Consider the following 22,499-nt stretch of genomic DNA (forward strand, 5'->3'; position numbering starts at 1 on the left):
TTCATGGGTCCCACGTGAGGAGCCCTCATGGGCTAACCCTATAGGCCGAAAAAAAGGATTTAAGTGGGCGAAGAAGACCTGGTCTGTAAGTGGGCCACTGTATGTAAGACCCATGTGGTATAACTTTCATGGGTCCCACGTGAGGAGCCCTCATGGGCTAACCATATTGGCCCAATAAAGGATCTAGGTGGGCGAAGAAGACCTGGTCTGTAACTGGACCACTGTATGTAGGACCCACATGGTTTGCTACAAATGAGTACCACATTAAGAGTGCTAATGGGTTAACCATATAGGCAGGTATTTTGAAAGGTTATTTTTGTATTCTGTTACTAGACATATGCTTAAAATCCAAGAAGATGAGTAAAATGACAGAACCCCTGAAGACTCTTTTTTTTTTTTTTTTAACTTGTCCTGTCCAACAGCTGGGCAGACAGATGAGAGCTGAAGGCCTCTTGTGTTGGACATATTTTACTTTAACAATAGGCATTATTAATCTTCATACAAACCAGAGGTATGTCTGAATAAACCCCTTTTGTAATTGAGGCCAAACTTTATTAATTTCAACCATGTTTGAAAATCTTGGGTGTTGGACCGGACGGAAAAGGAAAGAAGGGAAGAAAAGGGAGGGATGTTAGAGAGAGAGGGGGGTAGGAGGGTGATAATAGGAGGGTAGGGGGGATAAGACCATGAAGCAGCATAAAGCAACAAGTTTACTGGTTGTTTATCGTTACGGTAAGGTTCAAATGTAGTACAATAAGGGCGGGGCCTGTCCACACACACACTCAAATGTTATCAACACACCTGTTTGCTGCAAAAATGTCCACATGTCGACATGTACACAAAACAGATAGTGTTCACACGCATACTTATGCCTTCAAACCAACTAGTGTGTAATATTTCAGTCATTAAACCATGCAAACTGTTAGTGCAAAGGTGAGCTAACACCTGTGCTCAGGTGAGTGTTTATGTTCTTCTAAAATGGATGGTGGAACGTGAAAAGAAGGAGGGAGAGTGCCCAGCCATCCCCACCCCAAGACCCCCGCCGCAGCGGCAGCCGGAATCCCCCCAACGCCAAACGGGAACCGGCAGGGAACAACCATACCCCGGGCGACCAAGACCGCCACCCAGGCCAGGGCCAGCAGGACCGCCGCGAGGCCCCCAGAGCCAGAGAGCAGGGAGGCACGGAGGGAAAGAGAGCGCTGCCCCAGCCCAACCAGGAGAGCAGCCCCCACGCCGCGCCGGGAGAGCGCAACGCAGGGCCCCATCCGGAGAAGGACGCCCACAGCCCCAGACGAGCACCCCATCACCACCCAGGAGTTCCGGGCATCCCCCCGCCCCAACCCCAGGTACGAGCCAAGACCCCCCAAGGGAGACCCACTCCTCACTCCAGGCAGCCACCCACCCGGCCCACGGTTGGTCCAGGGAGGAGCAAGGCAGGGGCCCGCCGCCCCCGCCCAGGAGGGGGGAACCCTGGGGAAAAAAAGGGGGCCCACAAGGGGTGTTGTCAATATGGCCCGACCAGGCTCGGCCACAGTTGGAAATTTGGCAGGGCCCAACGCTCAGGGGCAAGGACCAGAACCCACCCCCAGGGACACGGACACCCCCGGCTCAGGTGTAATGTAAACCCCCCCACCGTGCGGAGAGAGAAACGCCGGGCCCAGGAAGCCGGCACCCAAGGGACACGGCCGCCGTTGCCAAGGGGCCGCACCCCCCACCAGGGAAGGGGTAGGGGACAGATGGTCCTAGGTCCCACCTTCCTTGCAAAATGTGTGTGCGTGTATGTGTGTTTGAGAGGGTGTGTGTGTGCATGTGTGTGTGTTTATGTTGGAATGTAAATATTGAGGGGGGACGGGTGTGTGTACTAAGGGGGGTGCAGTTAAAATTGGCGGGTAGGGCACTAAGGGGACATCTCCTGATTACTCACAGTGATGTCCCCTCACCCTCCCCACCAAGGGGCCCTGAATGTCTAAGGTGAAGACTCTTTCCAAATTGAATATGAATCACAGCTTTTCTAATTCTGATCAGTCCAGCTGTTAACACTGGCTAAATTGATGAACCACAAATAGACATACATTTTAAGATTTTACCATGTTTTACCCAGACCAACCTGCATTTGCAATATTGGACAATTATGACATTTATTTTTTCTTGTCCAGAGTTTTGGTACTTTGTAGAGGAAGTGCTGAGATTTTGAGGATGTAGCAGTAAGCAATTAGATACAAGTAGGGTGACTACTTGTCCCAATTTTGGCACCATACAGCCATCTAGTCTTCTGTCTGGCTTTCCTATTTATTAAAAATATTTACTTTTTTCATTGGTGCTCAGTGGATCCAACAGAGATTCAAGTTTTTAATGACACAGTTTAAAATGAAGTGGTAACTTTGTTTGAACATAACACATTTGTTGTGTTGCTGTCCTATTCAGAACAAGCCTGGCTTCAAGTTTCAAGATTTTTTATTGGCCATGTATGCATATGCAATCAATACTTAGGGGTGCAAAGGTCTCAAGGTAACGTTTTGAAAAAGAAGAATCATTGTGCTCTGCTCATGTGTCGAAGTGTCCTTGGGCAAGACACTGAACCCCACCTTAACTCTGTTTTTTAAGGTTGGCGCCAGTGTTCGGCAGCGGAGCCACCACCAGTCTGTGAATGTGTGTGTGAAAGGTTGAATGGAACTATGACTGTAAAGCACTTTGGGCCTTCAAGGAAGGTAGAAAAGCTCTGTATCCGTGTACGACATTTACCATTTACCAGTATTGTAAATTGTCCTATCACAATCTGACACGTCACCGGACCAACGGATAGCCAATCAAAAAAATGTGACGTCAGCATTAGTCCCAGGACCCTGAAGAACCTCAAACGGTAATTGCAGGCTGAATAGTTTTGGTACCTACACCTACCATACCCTAACTTAAATTCTAAAACACAGAAAACTAATGCTATATACAGTATGTTTTGTGAAATACAACAGTTTTTAACCTTTTTTAATCCACCCAGTTTTAGTGCATACAAAATGAACCAAGACTTTTTTTTCCCTGTAACTTGCAATCAACAAACAACACAGATTTAATCTCAGGGCCCTGCAGAAGGGCACTTATAACCCATCAGTGGGCTCAGGCCAGCTGAATAAGAATTGCAGGCAATTAGATTGCAGATTACAAGACATTAGACATTTATTTGGATGGTGGTCTTTGGTTGCATTTCAGTTATTAATTTTTGACATTAGTTTAACTGTGGCAGTCTAGCTGTGGAAAAGGTGAATGTGTCATGATGCTGTCCTCTGCGCTGTGTCTCACGCTTTGCAGTGTTTCTGTCTTAACAGAGTGAGCTGGGTGAGGTGAATATCTAATAATTACCTTAGTTCATCTCATTTAGTGCATGCAATTTTAATTAATATTTTTTGGAATTATGTTGAAAGTGTTTAAATGTGAAATTGGTTGGAACACAGCAGAATTTTCCCCTTTGTAGTAACACCTTTGCACTAATATGGGGTGGCCGTGGTGCAGCGGTAGGGCGGTCAACCCATGATCGTAAGATTGCAGGTATGATTCCCGCCTTGCACGCCCATGTGTCGCAGTGTCCTTGGGCAAGACCCTGAACCCCACCTTGCCTCTGGTGGGAGGTTGGCGCCAGTGTTCGGCAGCGGAGCCGCCATGTGTGTGTGCATGGGTGAATGGGACTGTGACTGTAAAGCGCTTTGGGCCTTCGAAAGAAGGTAGAAAGCGCTATATAAGTATACGCCATTTACCATTTAATCACAATGAGCATAAAGAGCAATTTGCTATTTTTTCTTTTACTTGTGTTAGCTTACAAAAATAGTTTAACATCTGTTATGCAAACTTACCTGACACTACTACTGAAATAAGATGTGTTCATATGCTGGATTGGTTCAGTCTAGTTTTTATAGAAAATTTTAATATGTAAATAAAATGACTTTTATATTGGAGTAGAAAACTGCATTATTACAAGCAGGGTGGTTTAAGGAGTTCAAAGTGGTAAGAAGGCGTTGCTGATTGGACGGTTGCTGCGTTTTGAATCTCCCGCTCATTTCCTGATACGGATTCAGTCAGTCGTCCTGGTCGGTCAACGCAAGGAGATTCTGCACTTCTGTCGCACCGTTCATCCAGGCCATTTATTGATATCAAGGTAAGATACCTTTCTGGTTTTGTGTTTCGCTTACAGCTCTAACTGGCGATGATAAATGTGGTTCATAAAAACATGCACAGCTCGGTAGTGTTGTTCTGTCCTGAAGTTGAATCCATCCATGTTACAGCGGCTTTTGCATTTGAAAGAAGCCGGTGTCACAAACGGGCAGACAACTAGTTTCCACGTGCAGCAGGTTCATTTCCAGACATGATGACATGTATAGGGTCGCGTCACCGATCATCCAGCCAGTGTGTGTCGGCGTTTCACCGAGGCGTCAAACAAGGAAGCGCATCCTAGTAACAGAGTTGCCAGATTCGGCGGGTTTCCGTCCAATTTAGTGGTTTCTATTTGGATCTTGCAGGGATAACTTGTTTTGGTCAGATATAATTTGGCCAGGTTTTGTGTGAAATGTTTTTTTGTTCGTTTTATTATGAGTCTGAATGATCTTATTTTGAAAAATGACCGGAATTTCTCGGTAAAAATGAATGAATACTAATCAGTCCAGTGGCCAGTTTAGATCCATAAAATGCAAAATCTTTTTTGTTTTTGTTTTAGCTTTTCAGTGTATTATAATGTTGATTCCTCACAAAAAGACACCTAAGCGGTATTTTGAACCATTCAAGCATTTGAGTATTCCTCTAAAATCGAGCGGGTTGTCATGAGCTGACGTGAAGAACACATTGAGAACGGTCCCGTTCATGAGAGTCTGCGCTGCCGGTACCGCCCACAGACACACACCCACTTTCTCCGATGAGCAAGAATGTTTGTCAAAAGTGCTTTATTTTTATATGCACATCCATTTTTGCAGAAGTTTGAATGTTTTTTTGTTTTCCTGGGAGAAACGCAGACACGCTGCTGAGGCGGCTCCATCTGCCGAGATTGACGTCACACACAGAGCGAAAGCCGGTGACTCAGAGGATGAGTCCTGTTATTTCCAGTTTGGAAAGAAACGCAGGATAATAACCGATATTTAATTAAAAAAATCCTTTTGTGTGTGTGCCAAAGGTAATATCATATATATGGATGTTGCTTACTATTAAGGGCTTAAAAATAACAGGGTATAGGCCCCTTATATATATATATATATATATATATATATATATATAACATTTTTAGAGTAAACGTAATTTTATTTATCATCCTAGAGTTACTTGAACACTTGCTTCAGGGAATGGTTATTTCAGAGTTTAGTTATTTTGTCCCTTGTGTTGGTCAGGTCACCTGCAGCTTCACTCAAGTTGTCGTGACAGACTCGCCGATATAGATTTCATGTCAGCAGTTGTAAGTTTATACTTAAAGTTTTATTTCATTATTTATATATGTAATTAAGCTGTTAACGTTTAACTACATCTTTCTATCTTGTGATATTTTCTCTATTTAAAAAGGTTGCTGTGGTTGGAGTAATTGGGGATGCAACCAGAAGAATGATGGGCTTCCTCATGTCCAATGAGTTGGCTCTGCAATATAACCTGTTTGGCCGTCATGGAGAGAATAAATTCTGCTAGCTGCGTCTTTTTGATGTCTTCTGTGGTAATTAGAGTTGAATTTATTAATCTATATTCATCACTGACAAATGATTTAGTAAATTTAATCCCAGGCTAAAATGAATACTTTGTTTTTTGTGATTTCATTTTAGGGGCAGTGAAGAAAAATGCCATCACCCAACCAGTCCCACTAAAGGAAGTGGAGAAGGGCCTCTCCAAATGGTTTGTTGGAGCTCGTGACAGGGGAGAAAACTGAGCTATAAGGACTCAAAGAGAGCTTGAATAACAAGCCGATGGAGCTTGTTCTCAGGAACCGTCAAGGATGCCATAAGTATTTTGTTTTACTGGATTTATTTATTTTTTCGTCACATAATTGGCACACATTAAGGTTGTTCATATTGTACTGTACCAAGTGAAGTTGTTCTTTATTTTATTAAGTAACTGTAGTATGTTAGATCCTGTGTGTTATCTGTTAAACCTTTGGGTGACCTTGCCATGGTCTTGTATCTCGTTTTCATAATGCAGGATCAGGATAATTTATTTTCTTTTATTAAATTGAAACATTTTAAAAGCATTTTGTTGACGTCATTTGGAAAATTATGTTGTGAAACAGTGGGATTTTACAGAATCTTCTCATTTGGGTTTTAGGAAATCTAGATGGAAAAGAAGACCCTATAACGGTTCACTGGTATATAGCACTGTAGGAAAACACAGGTGGGACCTCAATGGCAACACTGCACAAACCCACTCATGGCCCACATGGTGGCTTATTTAGGTCCCACATTAACCCAATATGCAATACTAATTAATGCATAAGTGGGGCAAAATGGGTCATGGATGATTACCTGATTGGGGCCCATCTTTGCCCTGTTTCAGTCATACTTCCAGCCCACAGAAGAAGAACTACGAGTTATGGTTAACTATGAGTATGGTTCTAATGCTACTTACCCACTTGGGGCCTACAGGAAACCCACTGACCACCCACTTCAAGCCTATGCGGGCATACACAGTTGGGGCCACCATGGAAACTGCGGACAAACCCACTTATAGCCCACATTATAGCCCATTTAGGTCCCACATAAAACCCATATGCAATACTGATAGACATATTTGTGGGGCCAAAGTGGGTCTTGTGTACTTTTCCCAGTTGGGACCCATTTGGGCCCTGTTTTAATCCAACTTCCAGCCCACATGGGCAAAAATATGGGCCCTATGTGGGTTCTAATATTATTTACCAACTCGGGGCCTATCTGACACCCACTCAGCACCCACTTCAAGCCTATGCGGGCATACACAGTTGGGGCCACCACGGAAACTGCGGACAAACCCACTTATAGCCCAGATTATAGCCCATTTAGGTCCCACATAAAACCCATATGCAATACTGATAGACACATTAGTGGGGCCAAAGTGGGTCTTGGGTAGTTTAACCAGTTGGGACCCACATGGGCCCTGTTTCAACCACACTTCCAGCCCACATGGGCAAAAATATGGGCCCTACATGGGTTCTAATATTATTTACCAACCTGGGTGTCACGGTGGAGGGAGGCTCGAGAGCCGGTTGGACCCAGACGCAGAGGCGGAGGCATGAGGATCAGGGCTAGTGGGTTAAATTCACAAAAAACAAACAAAAAGCGCTGCAGAGCAGGATGTCAGAACAAAAACAAAAACTCACTGTGGCGTGGCGTGGCGTGGCGTGACGAGGAACATGGAACATGGCATGACATGAACACCAGACAGGAATAATGGACCAACACAGGAGGAAGGCAGAGACAAGACTTATATACAGACAGGGCAGACAAGACACAGGTGAACACGATTAGGGCAGATGGGGACCAAAGGAAGTAAAACTCAAAAAACATGACAAGACAGGAAACCTTTCAAAATAAAACAGGAAACAGAACCAAACAAGACAGGACAAGAACTAAAGCGAAAAACAAGACACAACAAACTGAAACCATGACACTGGGGCCTATCTGACACCCACTCAGCACCCACTTCAAGCCTATGTGGGCACTCACAGTTGGGGCCACCACGGAAACTGCGGACAAAACCATTCGGGGCCCACATTTTCTGCCCATTTTTAAACCATATGGGGCCCACTTGGCTTTGCTGGCTGGGCACTGTTTCAAAAGAATTTAATGGCAAAAATTGATCAAGTATCAAAAGTTAAAAATATGTGACAATTTCTTTTTATTAGGAAAAATCATGAATCAATGTTTTGAGCAAGTGAAGTAATGTAATTACAAATCAATCATTTTTAATTATCTTCAATGACTGATTAAGCATTTTTTTTATCTGTATTTATTTATTTTATTTTTTTTTGCTTATAAGGTGGTGCTGTGAAATAAAATAAAAAGGGGTCCATGTCCTGTCGAATGTCCAAGGTTGAAATTCCATCTTCTGCTGATTAACAGTCGTTCTTCTGGGTTTAAACTGAGTTTCTAAGTTCTCTTTGCTGTTATGTCTGCAGACATTAGATTAAGGTCCGTATCCTTCTGCAGCTCTTATCAGGTGCGCTGAAAGTTGAGGTCAAGTTGTCTGGAAGTCAGAACTTTGCTGAAAATTAGGGTCACTTCAGACTTTTAGAGATAGCGTTGATCCCAGGTGCCTCTTTTCTTGAAATTATATTTTACTCTTTATTACTCTATTTGTTGCTTCAGACGTCTTTGATCAAACACTTCTCCAAGTCCTTCATGGTGTCAATAACCAGAACCTTGGACCGGTCCGGTGGACCGAGTGGTTTGACGTAAATCCTGCAGCCTTTAACCCAAGTGTTCTCAATCTGCTTCTGCTTCCTGAGGAGCCTGGCATGTTTGGTGATTTCAGCATTCCTTCTGGTCAGATGGTCATTCAGATAAACAGCAGATCCTTTCAGATTCCTCCGTTGATTCATCAGAGCTAGCTTGTGTTTTTGATTCACAAACCTGATGAGGATCGCTGGTTTATCCGTGTCCTTTCTCCTGGGGAGCGGGTGGCAGGTCTCGATGGTATTTAGATTCAGGGAAATCCCTTTAGACGTGAGAAATGTTTCCATTTGGTGTTCACTATCAAACAAATTATTTCTTATCCATGACTTAATTTTAGATCAAAACTTAAATGGCCTTTTTTAAACAGAGACTTGGAATTGTTGTTCAACTGGTTCACTGTCCAAAGCGACTCCACCCCTTTTTAACTTTACGAACAAAGACAGAAAACAAGTAGGGGAGGGGGAACTGCTGTTATCCTGTCTGCTTTTATTAGTTTTACAGAAAAAGTGTTTCATGAATATACATCTTTTGAATAACAGGCCATTGTTTTTAACCCTTGTGCTATCTTAGATGACCCCCCCCCCCTTCCATTTACGTGTTCTCCCTACCATGACAAAGGTGGATAAAGGTGGAAAGATTTCATGTAATCCATGGACACCAGTGAAGATCACAAATCATTGAAGAAAAAAGGTTCAGAGCACTGTCTAGTGGGTCTAGATGACCCAACTCCCAATGTTAAAGTGCTTAGGATAGCACAAGGGTTAATAAGCCCACTGTGTTGTGTTTGAAAGTGTACAGACCCCCAAAGTGTAACTCATCTTTTAATTCTGACTTTGCAGAGCTGCTTTCAATTATACACTTAGATTTTAGTAGAATAATTATTTGGGGTGATTTTAACCTACATGTGGACGATCCATCGGACTCATATGTCCAAGAGTTTTTAAACATTTTAGCAACAATGGATTTTACTCAACATGTCATTGTTCCCACCTACAACAGGGGTCACACTCTAGATCTTTTAGTCACTCGTGCCCTTATGGCCACTGTGACCTCTGTTGTGGATGTTGGCATCTCAGATCACTCGTGTGTGTTTTTTACTATCAATGGATTTGTCACACAAAGATTTCCAAAGAGAACTGTTAGAAGGCGTTGTTGTTAACAACTTGTTGGGTCTAAACTAAATCAACACTTCTCATCTATAATTGAGCAGGAAGAAAGGACACAAACTCACTTTAAATCTTTTCTCAAGAGAGAGCAGACAGGAACACACTCATGCAATTCTCCGTTTGCTCTGATCTTACAAAGGTCTGCCTCCTCATTTTTATTCAAAATCAGGGTGTTTCCCTACATACAGATGCTTCTAAAAGGGAGGGGGGGACGATGCAGCCCACACAGGTCAAGAAAGGAATCTAAACAAACATCTTAAAAGAAACATTTGCTCCTTTGAGATACAGTTTCATTGTTGACCCCTGTGGTTTCAGAGCTCATCTCCTGCAGAGCAAAGGTCCTGCATATCAAAGGTGATCATCTGTCACCGGGTCAAATGCAGGACAGCTGCACTGGGTCACATCCTGCTTTCCCATAAACCCGCTTCGCATAGAAAAGCCATACACACACACACACGCACACACACGCACACACACGCACACACACGCACACACACACACACACACACACACACACACACACACACACACACACACACACACACACCCACACACACACAGTAAATAGTTCAACAGGTCAAAGTAAATATGATATAAGTTATGTACAATTATTCCAACAATACTTCACTTCACATCTGGAACACAATCAACCAAACACTCTAAGTTTGTCTGTTGATGTATCTGTCCAAAATTTCAATAAATAGCTCAGTTCAATAATGGACAAAGTCGAGCCTTTGAAAATAAAAACAGTCAAAGCCAAAGCACCTCCTCCTTGGAGAACAAAGGAAACCAAGAGACTTAAGAAAATCTGTAGGGTTGCAGAAATAAATTGGCACAAAACAAAACTAACAATTCATTACCAAATCCTTAAGGAAAAACTAACACAATACAACAAATTTATTAAACATGCAAAGCAGGAATACTGTTCAAAATTAATAGCCTACAATTATTCTAATTCAAAGATTCTTTTTTCCACCATTGACCGACTAATCAATCCAATCTCTTCCAGTCTGTGTTCTATTCTTAGCAGTTTAAAATGTGAAGAGTTTGCAGTCCACTTCACTGATAAAATAAATAACATTAGATTTAATATCACCCAACGACCACTAACAGTTCAGTCTGTTGCATTCTGTTTGCCTTTTAAGAACACACTAGAGAGTTTTGCCTTGATTGATGTTACAAAGCTTCATAAAGTGATTTCCCAACTTAAAAGTATAAGCTGTTCTCTGGATCCCATCCCCACCTCTCTTTTTAAGTCGGTGTGTTCATCCTGTGAGGAGGAACTCCTGAACATTGTTAACCGCTCTCTTCAGACTGGGATCTTCCCCACGTCCTTAAAGACTGCTATAGTGAAACCCACTCTGAAGAAGAGCGGTTTAGATGCTCTGAATCTAGATAATTACCGACCAGTGTCAAACCTGCCAATTTTACGTAAGATTTTAGAAAAATTAGTTTTTATTCAACTAAATTATTTTATTAATAAAAATAATATTTTAGAAAAATTTCAGTCTGGTTTTAGATCACATCACTCCACAGAGACGGTGCAGGTCAAGGTTATAAATGATCTCAGGTCCAATTTTGATGAAAAGAAAACATCTGTTTTAGTATTGCTGGACCTGAGTGCAGCCTTCGACACAGTTGACCACTCCATTCTTCTAAACAGACTGCATGATATGCTTGGGATCACTGGAACGGTGTTTAGCTGGTTTGAATCCTACCTCACAGGAAGAGTCAGTGTTAATGATGCATCATCTGGGAGGCACGGACTGACGTGGTGTGCATCAAGGTTCAGTCCTTGGCCCCACACTTTTTAACCTTTACAAGCTACCGCTTGGTGATGTAATCAGGAGACATGGCATAAACTTTCATAGTTTTGCTGATGAGACCCGGTTATATATGGCTGTGTCTCCTGATGACATGGGACCCATTGATGACCTTTTAAGTTGTGTTTTAGATATTGAAACATGAATGGGAGAGAACTTCTTAAAGCTCAATCAAGACAAAACTGACATTTTAATTGTTGGTCCTGAAGCTGAGAGAGAAAAGGTCCAGTCCTATTTATCAACTTTTAATCGGAATGTGTGCAGTGAAGTCAGAGACCTCTGTGTGATTTTAGATGCAGATCTTAACTTTGAAGCACAAGTTTGAAAACAAGTTACAAAGACTGCATTTTATCATCTTAGAACATGTTGCCTGAGTGAGACCCTTTCTCTCACGAGCCAGTGCTGAAATATTAATCCATGCTTTTATAACATCTAGGATAGATAGTTGTAATGCTCTTCTTTCTGGTGTCAAGAGAAATACTATCAACCGGCTGCAGCTTGTTCAAAATTCGGCTGCACGCCTTTTATCTAGAACCAGAAAGAAGGAGCACATTACTCCAATTCTGAAATCTTTGCACTGGCTTCCATTCAGCATTAGGATCGATTTTAAGGTTCTCTTATTAGTTTATAAAAGTTTACATGGAGCTGGACCCTCAGTTTTATCAGATTTACTTTTAGTCTATGACCCTCCCAGAACCCTCAGCTTCACATGTGGAGGTCTGCTGGTGGTCCCAAAGGTCAGAACTAAACCCACGGCGAGGCCTCCTTTCAGCACTGTGGGCCTCGCCTGTGGAACAGCCTGCCTGAGGAGGTGAGCTCTTCAGCCACTGTAGAGGTTTTTAAGAAAAAAGTTAAAACACATCTTTTTAGTAAAGCTTTTACATAGTTTTTACTTGTCCACATGTTTTTATTTTATAATATTACATTTTAACAACTAATTTAATTTGTTTTGATTTTAATGGTGGGATATGTATGTGTTGGATTTTGTGTGTTTTATTAATTCATTTATTTTTTTTATTATTATTTGTATTATTTTACTATGTTTATTATTTTAACTACTATATTTTTTTTATCTCATTTTTGTTTTTTCTTCTTTCTCTGGGAAGCACTTTGAGATGCTCTGTAGCATGAAAAGCGCTATATAAATAAAGTTGAATTTGTTCCAGAGACTCTCCATCGCTCCCTGTTTCAGAAGAACTGCTAGCAATGCTAGCGCTATTAGCATTAGCAAAGCTAACTCCAGCAGCATTTAGCTTTTCCCGAGGTTACTCCAGTGAGAATGACATTATTCATCCTTGCTTGTAGTTCCATATCGTCCAGTCTTTTCTCCAGAATGTCTGCCCGGTTTTCTTGTTGCTCGTTTTTAGCTCGGAGTCTTTGGAACTAATTAGCTCCATGAGAGGATTTAGCTTACCCTGGATGTTGTCCACTCGCTCCATGGAAGGAAAACGTTGCTTGGATTTCCTCAAGAATTTTTTTAAGGTCACCGTAGTCACCTGTTGCTTGGTTTTTCTTAGGGGCCATGGTCAGCGCTCTTTTTTTTGAAGAAAATCAACTTTTAAGTCACTTGAAGATAGTTATATAGCCACTGTGAGCCACACGCGTCAGTGCTTTAACCCGGAACAAGAAGTTTTGGAAATGGGAGTGGCGCAGTAGTAGCGGTTTTAGGCATAGATAAGACGGGCAATTGCCCGGGGCGCAAATTTAAAGGGGAGCGGCGGTGACAGTGGCTCAGTGCTTGAAAAAAAATCTGCGCCACCATTGGTTTACTATTATATGACAGAGTTTATAACAGCCTGAAACTTGTGAACTGCCGTCCCTGGCGCTACTCCTGTCACACGCGTGTGTGAGAAGGAGAGGGGAGGGGGCAGTGAGCTCAGGCTGCGAGGTGGAACGCGCATGCGGAGCGCAAGATTGCGCAACACCAGGATCATCACGTGCCTTTATATTACTCCGCTCATGCTAATAATGTCATTCTTTATTAACTATTGTAGACATTTTTTTTTTTTTTTTCCTTTTTTTTTAACCTTGTCCTGTCCAACAGCTGGGCAAACAGATGAGAGCTGAGGGCCTCTTGTGTTGGACATATTTTACTTTAACAAGAGGGGTTATTAATCTTCAGACAAACCAAAGGTATGTCTGAATAAACCCCTTTTGTAATTGAGGCCAAACTTTATTAATTTCAAACATGTTTGAAGATCTTTGGTGTTGGACCGGACGGAAAAGGAAAGAGGGGAAGAAGAGAGAGGGACGTTAGAGAGAGGGGGGGAAGGAGGGTGATAGTAGGAGGGGAAGGGGGATAAGACCATGAAGCAGCATAAAGCAACAAGTTCACTGGTTGTTAATCACCATGGTAAGGTTCAAATGCAGTACAAAAAGGGCGGAGCCTGTCCACACACACACCCAATTGTCAAACACACCTGCTAGCTGCAAAAATGTCCATCTGTCGACATGTACACAAAACAGATAGTGCTCACACGCATACTTATGCCTTAAAACCAACTAGTGTGAAACATTTCAGTCATTCAGTCACGCAAACCGCCAGTGCAAAGGTGAGCCAACACCCGTGCTCAGGTGAGTGCTCATGTTCTTCTAAAATGGATGGTGGAATGTGTAAAGAAGGAGGGAGAGCGCCCAGCCATCCCCACCCCAAGACCCCCACCGCAGCAGCAGCGGAAGCCGGAATCCCCCCCACGCCACACGGAAACCGGCAGGAAACAACCGCCGCCCGGGCGACCAAGCCCGCCACCCAGGCCCGGGCCAGCAGGACCGCCGCAAGGCCCCCAGAGCCAGAGAGCAGGGAGGCACAGAGGGAAAGAGAGGGCCGCCCCAGCCCAACCAGGAGAACAGCCCCCCCGCCGCGCCGGGAGAACCCAACGCAGGGCCCCACCGGAGAGGGACGCCCACAGCCCCAGACGAGCACCCCACCACCACCCAGGAGTTCTGGGCATCCCCCGCCCCAACCCCAGGTACGAGCCAGGACCCCCCAAGGGAGACCCGCTCCGCACTCCAGGCAGCCATCCGCCCGGCCCACGGTTGGTCCAGGGAGGAGCAAGGCAGGGGCCCGCCGCCCCCGCCCAGGAGGGGGGAACCCCGGGGAAAAAAGAGGGCCCACAAGGGGTGTTGTAAATATGGCCCGACCAGGCTCGGCCACAGTTGGAAATTTGGCGGGGCCCAGCGCTCAGGAGCAAGGACCAGAACCCACCCCCCAGGGACACCAACACCCCCGGCTCAGATGTAATGTGAACCCCCCCACCGCGCGGAGAGAGCACCGCCGGGCCCAGGAAGCCGGCACCCCGGGGACACGGCCGCCGATGCAAAGGGGCCCGTACCCCCCACCAGGGAAGAGGCAGGGGACAGATGGTCCTAGGTCCCACCTTCCTTGCAAAATGTGTGTGCGTGTATGTGTGTTTAAGAGGGTGTGTGTGTGCATGTGTGTGTGTTTATGTTGGGATGTATATATTGAGGGGGGAGTGTACTAAGGGGGGTGCAGTTAAAATTGGCGGGTAGGGCATTAAGGGGACATCTCCTGATTACTCACAGTGATGTCCCCTCACCCCCCCCCCCCCCCCCCCCCACCAAGGGGCCCTAAATGTCTAAGGTGCGGTTAAAATTGGCGGGTAGGTTGCTAGGAGGACATCTGCTGCTTGCTGGCAGTGATGTCCAAGCACCCCCCCCCCTACCAAGGACCCTACATGTCTAAGGTGCAAATAAAACCGAAAGAGGGGGGGCCCACTCCATACGGCAACCATAGGAGGGGGGGCCACTGCCTAGTAAACCCCCCCCCCAAGGCTCATCGCAGGCTAAGCCCCCCACCCCCTCACCCTATTATGAGGTTATATGAGGAAGGGGGTAAGTTGGGGACAGCTGGTAGACTGTCCCCCGGTGGTCAAACAGCTGTCCCCCCCCCCCCCCCCCCCCCAGCAAGGGGGCCAGGCCCACCCAGCCCAGGGGCCCCACCCCCGGAGGCGCCGACACCCCAGGCCCAGCACCACCCACCCCACACAGAGGGAGAGGAGCCAGAAAGCGCCGGCCCCCCCCGGAGCAAGCCCAGGCCCCCACCCCCAAACGCCGGCTCTAGAAGAGCTCTGGTCAGGCCTCGACGGGACCGAGGCAGCCAACCGGCCGGGGAAACCGCCGATGGCCTCAGCGGAGACCCCGACCCGTCAACCCACCCGTCAACTATTGTAGACATTTTGATGACGTGTCTTTAGTTTCCATAAATGCATTCTTTGTCTGCCTCTGGTTTAGTTGGTGTCAGTATTTGACATAAAGACAGCAGGTAATGCAGGAAAACAGCTGCAATTTATGATCATAAATAAACAATTGATCATTTAGAAAAAAAATCAGCACAATGTTTTTTATCTATTTCTTCAGACTAAAAATGTTAAATAATTTGGTGCTGCTGTGTTAATGTTTCAGATCAATTTAGATTTAATATTATTTATTGATTGAATTATTTTTCTCAGCATCAAATGGTTCAGTTGTTCAAAATGTTTCTAGTTTAAATAAGGACTGATATTTTTTTTATTTCAGGCACTTTAAGCTGCTTTTATGTTTTAGACTAGAACAGGGTTTCTGTGTGGCAAAATAAATGTATTGTTTGTTGAAAGTGGATTAATATTTCTTTCTTTTTCTGTTATTAATGTTAAAAGATACAATGTTAGGTATACTTACACAATTTTTATAGATACTAAGCTATATATTGTCACCACGCGAGTGTGTGGGGGGCCAGGGGGGGCATTTTCTTTTTCCTAGGGGGGGCCTTGCAAAAAATAATTGAGAATCACTGCACTACACTAATCACTAATATGTCATATGCCAGATTATGTTCAAACATATAGAAATTTATTAGGAGTATTATCCACTCCTTAGGGTTGCTTTCAGACTCGGTCTTCCTGCTCATGACAGGCATCATCAAGAGAGGTCTACAGTTATAACCATCAAGCCATTTCCCTTTAGGTTATGCTATGATAAAGTCTTGTGGGTCACATATAGTTCACATTTTCCCCTGGCATAACCACATCATTTATTATAATCCATCAAAATGAATCTAAAAGAGATAAAGAGACTTAAATATCCAAGTTCCAAAGTCATTTATAGTTCATTTGTTTGACTCTTGGGGCCTGAAGGTCCTTCTGCCAAGGAGAGGAGAGTGTTAACACAGAAATTGGTGCCATGTTCCTTTTCCTACAACCTTGGATCCCTCTATTTGTCCAAAGAGTTAACAACCAGGGCATGAACAGCAGTATGCAGGAATACAATTGGAACCAAAGTGAGTAGCCAGGGTCAGAAGTCATTTTACTTGGCAGCAGAATATTCATCAATTTCACCCCTAAACCGTGCAGTGATTAATTGGAGCTTCTGTGTGATTAAAATATGAATGAGTTCCTTTCAAAGTCTAAACTCTTTGGGAACACACATCCAAGTGGAGTGTTTCATGTTTAATGCATGAACCACTTAGTGGTCCATCTTGGTGAGACTACATATTCCTCCAAGCTATTCTTTTCTTGACATCTTCCTCCATGAGCCATCATGTACAAATGTGCTTTTATTATCATCAGGCTAAAATCTGGAAGGGGGTTCAAAAACTGTTAGTTCACTGTTCCCTTTACAATACTGTTCGGAAAAAAAAAGTTTTTACAACTGTCATTTCTCCAGGTAATACAAACTATGTAGCAGGAGCAAAGATGTTCTCTCAGTGCTGAACAGACCAAGTCTTGGCCCAGTTGTGCAATCAACTAACCTGTGGTTCTGACCCACTTTCTTGTCTCATTCGCCACACAGTAAGTCCTGGAGACTTATTTACTTTCCCAAGGATCACAATTCCTGCCTGACTGTTATGTCTTCACTGCAGACTTACCTGCTCCATTGTGCAGCGGGCACCCAGTATGCATTTGGAAATTTCATTGTAGTATGTTAAAGTACACATGGAATGTGAGTCATACAGGTCACAGAAGATGTTGTACCTGGATTTAAGTGTTGAAGGTTATGATCAGTGACCTTGACAGAACTTCAACTTCACATGATGCATTATTACAGTTAAGAAAGGAAATGTTTAAATATAAGTGATTACTCTTGTTCCTTTTGCAAAAGCTTGACCAAGCAGGGCAAAACCTTGTCATATGGAAATGTGTGGCAGTTAAATTCATTAATAGATATTGGACTTGAGTTCATTTTTCTCTCATTCCTCTAATGGATTAATCAGTTGGGGGACTAATGCAGCCTTTAAGGAGCTACATTTAGGACCAGAAACCCTTTAAGCTCAAAAAGAAGTCATCCTTGAAGCAAATGTCACCCATGGTTAGCCCTTCACAACTTTTACTCCAGCCAACTGCTAAAGAAAAAGACTCAAACAGAAATATATTTGAAGTAGAGACAAGAATCCTGTCATGACGTCGTGGACGTGGCAGACCCAGTTGCTGAAACCCGGAAGTAAACTCTCGACCAGAAATAGTTTGTAAAGAGTATTTAATTCTCCAGGGGCTTTACAGAGTCTCCAAGAGAGCGTAGCTTGAGAAATCTTTGGATGACGCTTTGACGTCCCAGGAGCGCGGCGGACCGTGGAACCTGAGGAGCGTAATGTGGGGGAGCCGAGGACGGCGGGACCAACTTGAGGTGGAGCAGGACGCCGAGATCGATGTGGAGCGAGGTGTGGGCGCCTAGGACGGCGGGACCAGCGTGGAACGTGGAGAGGAGCTCAACCGCGGGAACCAGCATGACCAGTGGGAGATGAACCTGAAGATGAGTACAAGCGAGGTAAGTAACAACGTGACTTGACAAGGTTTAGAGAATACTAAAGGGCCAGACATAAGCACCGGAGTAAGTATAACAAACTGGCGCTGGATACTGGAGAAGACAACCCTTATGAAGGCAGGCAGGAGATGAGGAGATGCAGGACAGCTGGTTCCAATCAGCAGAGCAGGAGCAGGAGTGCTGGGAGGGGGAGGTGGCTGACACAGCCACCATGACAAATCCATCCTAAAAAGGGTGCTAACAAATAAAATACAGTATAATACAAACTTTTTCTTTTTACATTCATTTCTTACTTTTATTTTAATGTAACAAATGATTTCAAATACTTTCAAATATGTTTCTTTTGTAGTGTGTTAAAACTGGAGAACCATTATTTAACATTTTTTACTCAGTAGTAAATGAATACCATAGTTCTTTAAAGCTGTGGCAGGCTGCTCTCGGCCGGTGCTTTGCCCGTGGCCGGTTGCTTGGCCTGCCCCCGGGGTCACAGCAGAGGGTAAAGGGGTTAATTTATTAAACTTAGTTTAGGGTTTCTCTGGCCAAAGGGCTTAATTTATTTACTTTCACTTTATTTAATTACCTTACCTTTATTTTTTATTTTCTTTTCTTTTATTTATTATTTTATTATTATTATTTTATTATTATTATTTATTAGTTATTTATTTTCTCCCTTTCTTTATATTGTTTTTTCGGGGGGGGGGGGGGGGGGGGGGCTAGTTCCTCAGGAAGGTCGGGGTATGAGTGGTGGTGCTGGACCTCCTGCCTCTCGGGTGCGGTGCTGGGCCCTTTCCTTGCTGACTGTCTGTCTGCGCTGGCGCTATCCTGGTCTCTGGCTGGCTGGCCGCCTTATGGTTTCCCGGTCGCCCTGGTAGGTGAGGCACCTACTGCGACTGCCTAGGGGGCCAGTCGCTCAGGGGGAGCCTTCTTCCCCCGGTTGTGCCCATCCGCCTGCTCCTTCCCGCTCCCACCCAAACAAATTTTGCACACATGCACAAAGGGCTCCGGGAATTGGATGGGTGAGATATGCTGGCGGGGCTGACCAGGAGTGACTCTCTTTGGGTTGCAGTGGTGCCCGCCCTCCATTCCACTTTTACTCCCATATTAGACACCTTAATTCATCTAGGGCCTTGTGGGGATGGCCTGGTGGAAGGGGGCACGGTGAAACATCTGGGCTCATCGCTCACCGGTCCGCCCCTTAATTTTAACTTTCACTTTAGCCACCACATACTGCATGTTGGAACCACACACGCAGCAAACACAGACTCACACAGAGGGACCCTGGGGGGGCCCGCCACCACTGGAGACCTCCCATTTTACCTGCAGCACACCCACACCACAATACACGGGTGGAATCGGGGAGGGGTGGCTGGTCTTCACCCACCTGTTCCTCTAGGGGCGGGCTGGCGTGCGGGGACCCTGTTAGCCGAAGCCATATCAGCGTGAATGGTAAGAATCTAGTGGAAGCTTGTGGAACGTCTTGATACGCAAAAAGAAGAAAATGTAACCTGCATTGCCAGTATCATCCGCAAATTTCTAAAGAGTGGCAAGGCCTCAGAGAAGCATGTTGTGTAGTCGTAGTATTTTTCAACATCTAGAAAAACCCTGTCACTATGACAAAGAAAGACCAGAATGCAAGAGATGTTGAGCTGGTTGATAAAAACTTACTTTGATAAGCTGACTGACACCCACTGAGCACATATAGTTCCAGAAAGTTCATCCATCCATCCATCTTCCAAACCAGCTTTATTTCTATTGGGGTTGTTGGAGCCTATCCCAGCTACTGCTGGGCGAAGGCTGGGTACACCCTGGGACAGATGCCAGTCTGTCGCAAGGCCTAGAAAAATCATTTAAACCAGAAAGATGATTAAACAGAGTTTGTTAACCTAAACCATGGATTGTTACATTTAATAAGTTGTTGTTGACCCTCTCTGTCAATAAATGAAAAGTTCTCTGATATTCCAATCCAAGCTGGGACCTTTCGGTGTGCATGTTCTTCTCATGCTCCGGGATCTCCGGTGTCCTCCCAAAGTCCAAAAACATGCAGCATATGTTAATTAATGATACTAAACTGTCCATTGGTGTTTGTGTGATGGTGTGTAGAGTTGTGTTGCCCTGCTAGAGACTAAAAGACTGTCTAGGGTGTACCCCACCCCACAGATTACTTTTACTTATGACCCATCTGGTCTAAACACCAGATGCTGTATGGCAACATCAGAAAGAGACAGCAGACGTTGTGCTTCATCCGAAGACTGCAGAGTTGTGAGTATTTGACGGTGTGGTAAACATGTTAGTTTATGTTTGTACTTTTTAAAATGTAAAGAATCCACATATTCTTTACATTTGCACTACTATGTTTTGAGTGTGATGTGGAGGGGGGTGTTATGGTTAATTTATTCACATCTGTTTGTGTTATGTCTTGCTTTTGGTTTTCAAAATTGGATCATGTTAAGTCGGAAAAGTGCTATACAAATAAAGTTTGAATTTGAATTGATGTAACGTAAAATTGGTATTGTTGAATATAAAGATAACTTTGTGATTCTTCTAATCTATATACATATTTTATTTCTTTTTGTTTTATATTTGTGTAACATGTTGCTAGCTTAAACATTTAGCCTCAAAAGTCTGTTTGGAAAAAAAATTGATTAAAGAACAATCACGCTGTTGCAGTTACTGTCATCGCATCTTCTGATATATAAAGAAATGATTCCCAATTGATTATTTTCCATGGAGGCACTCTGAGACATGTTTTGTTTATTTCCTTTTCACAAATCAGTGGAGCACAGCGGGAGGAGAGAGCAATTACAAATGCAAATTTCCAATAAGTGTCTGGAAGGTATGTTCAAAGGTTCTCTGAAGGATATAATTACAGGCTGGATTGATTACATATAAAAGGGAAATGAGGAGGAAATAGTGGTAAATAAAAAAAAAAATGAAAGTACGTCAGAGGCAGATATGCTTATCAGTTTTGGATTGTTTTCAACAAGAAGACTGGAATTGCATGAGATCAAACATGCAATCTATTTGGCCAGCTTGCCTAAAGCGTTGCCTGTGATCTCTTTCAATACACTTAGTATTCCTAAAAATTAGCTTTTTCATTTTCCATAACGGGAGAGAGCCTGGATTCAACACATCATGTAATGCATTTTTCATTACTAGCCCCTCTAACATTGGCTGTACATAAATTATAGTGTACTCAGGATCAGATTTCTGTATGGGCTTTTCCATCTGGCACTTCTATTCAATCAGATTTAATGGCAATATAACAGGTTTAGAGAGCTGTCCAAGCTAGTGTCCCAACCCAAACCTCTTGACAATAAAAGGAGGTTCCCTTGTCTTTCTGAAATAAATTATCCAAAAGCCACACCCTGTTTATGGCCCTGCCATCCCATTTTTTTTCTTTATTTTGGATTTGGAAAGGTTTATTTCAAGCGATCATAGCAAGAGTAATGTACTACATCACTTTGTCTCCTCTTAAAATGCATTTTAGACATTAAGTCATGGATGGCAGAGAACTTCCTACAGCTCAACCAGGACAAAACAGAGGTTTTAGTGATCCGCTCTGAAGATAAGAGAGAGATAGTTTTGTCAAAATTAAAAAATTACAAAACTTCCCAGTGTGTGAGAAACCTGGGCAGTATTTTTGACTCTGAGATGAATTTTATCCCACATATTAAAAATATAACAAAAACAGGATTTTTTCATCTTAAGAACATTGCCAGAGTCCGCCCATTTCTCTCTCTTGCCAGCACAGAGGTGCTAATGCATGCTTTTCTTTCCAGCAGATGAGATTATTGTAATGCTCTGCTCTCTGGTCTCCCCAGAAGAAGGATATCAAACCTTCAACTTCTGCAAAATTCAGCCGCACGCGTCCTGACGAGGTCCAGGGGGCGGGAACACATTACACCCATTTTAAAATCGCTGCATTGGCTCCCAGTGCAATTCAGAATTGATTTTAAAGTTCTTTTATTGGTTTACAAATGTTTTTAGAGTCTCGGGCCTTCATATTTATCTGATATGATTTTAAAGTATGAGCCCTCGTGGACCCTGAGGTCCTCTGATACAGGCTTTTGGTTATCCCAAAAGTTAGAACAAAAACATGCGGCGAGGCCTCATTCAGTTTTTATGGACCTCGCCTGTGGAACAGCCTCCCAGCATGCCACAGGGCCGCAGAGACTGTTCATGTTTTTAAAGGAAGGCTCAAAACCTACATTTTTAATTTTGCTTTTAATGGTAGTTTATTCATTGTTTTTTTATAGTAATTTATTGGATATTTTTATTTTTATCAGTTTGATATAATGTGTATGTGTATATAGCTATTTTTTATTTATATGTATTTATTTTTACTGTTTTTAATCAATCTATTTATTCATTTTAAT

General features: G+C 43.6%; 1 long non-coding RNA gene across 2 annotated transcripts; it reads left to right on the forward strand.

The window, feature by feature from the left end:
• Positions 1-3,682: 3,682 nt before the first annotated feature.
• LOC105358170 lies at positions 3,683-6,186 on the forward strand. 2 transcript variants are annotated; one of them, XR_002873347.1, is made up of 3 exons: positions 3,683-4,144; positions 5,361-5,425; positions 5,530-6,186. It is a non-coding gene; the product is annotated as an uncharacterized LOC105358170 (long non-coding RNA). The 2 variants fall into 2 exon arrangements; XR_002873346.1 differs by lacking the exon at positions 3,683-4,144 and having other exon boundaries at positions 5,263-5,425.
• The last annotated feature ends 16,313 nt before the right edge of the window (positions 6,187-22,499 follow it).

The sequence above is a fragment of the Oryzias latipes genome, chromosome 6 (genome assembly GCF_002234675.1).
Source record: "Oryzias latipes chromosome 6, ASM223467v1".
NCBI classification, from domain to species: domain Eukaryota; kingdom Metazoa; phylum Chordata; class Actinopteri; order Beloniformes; family Adrianichthyidae; genus Oryzias; species Oryzias latipes.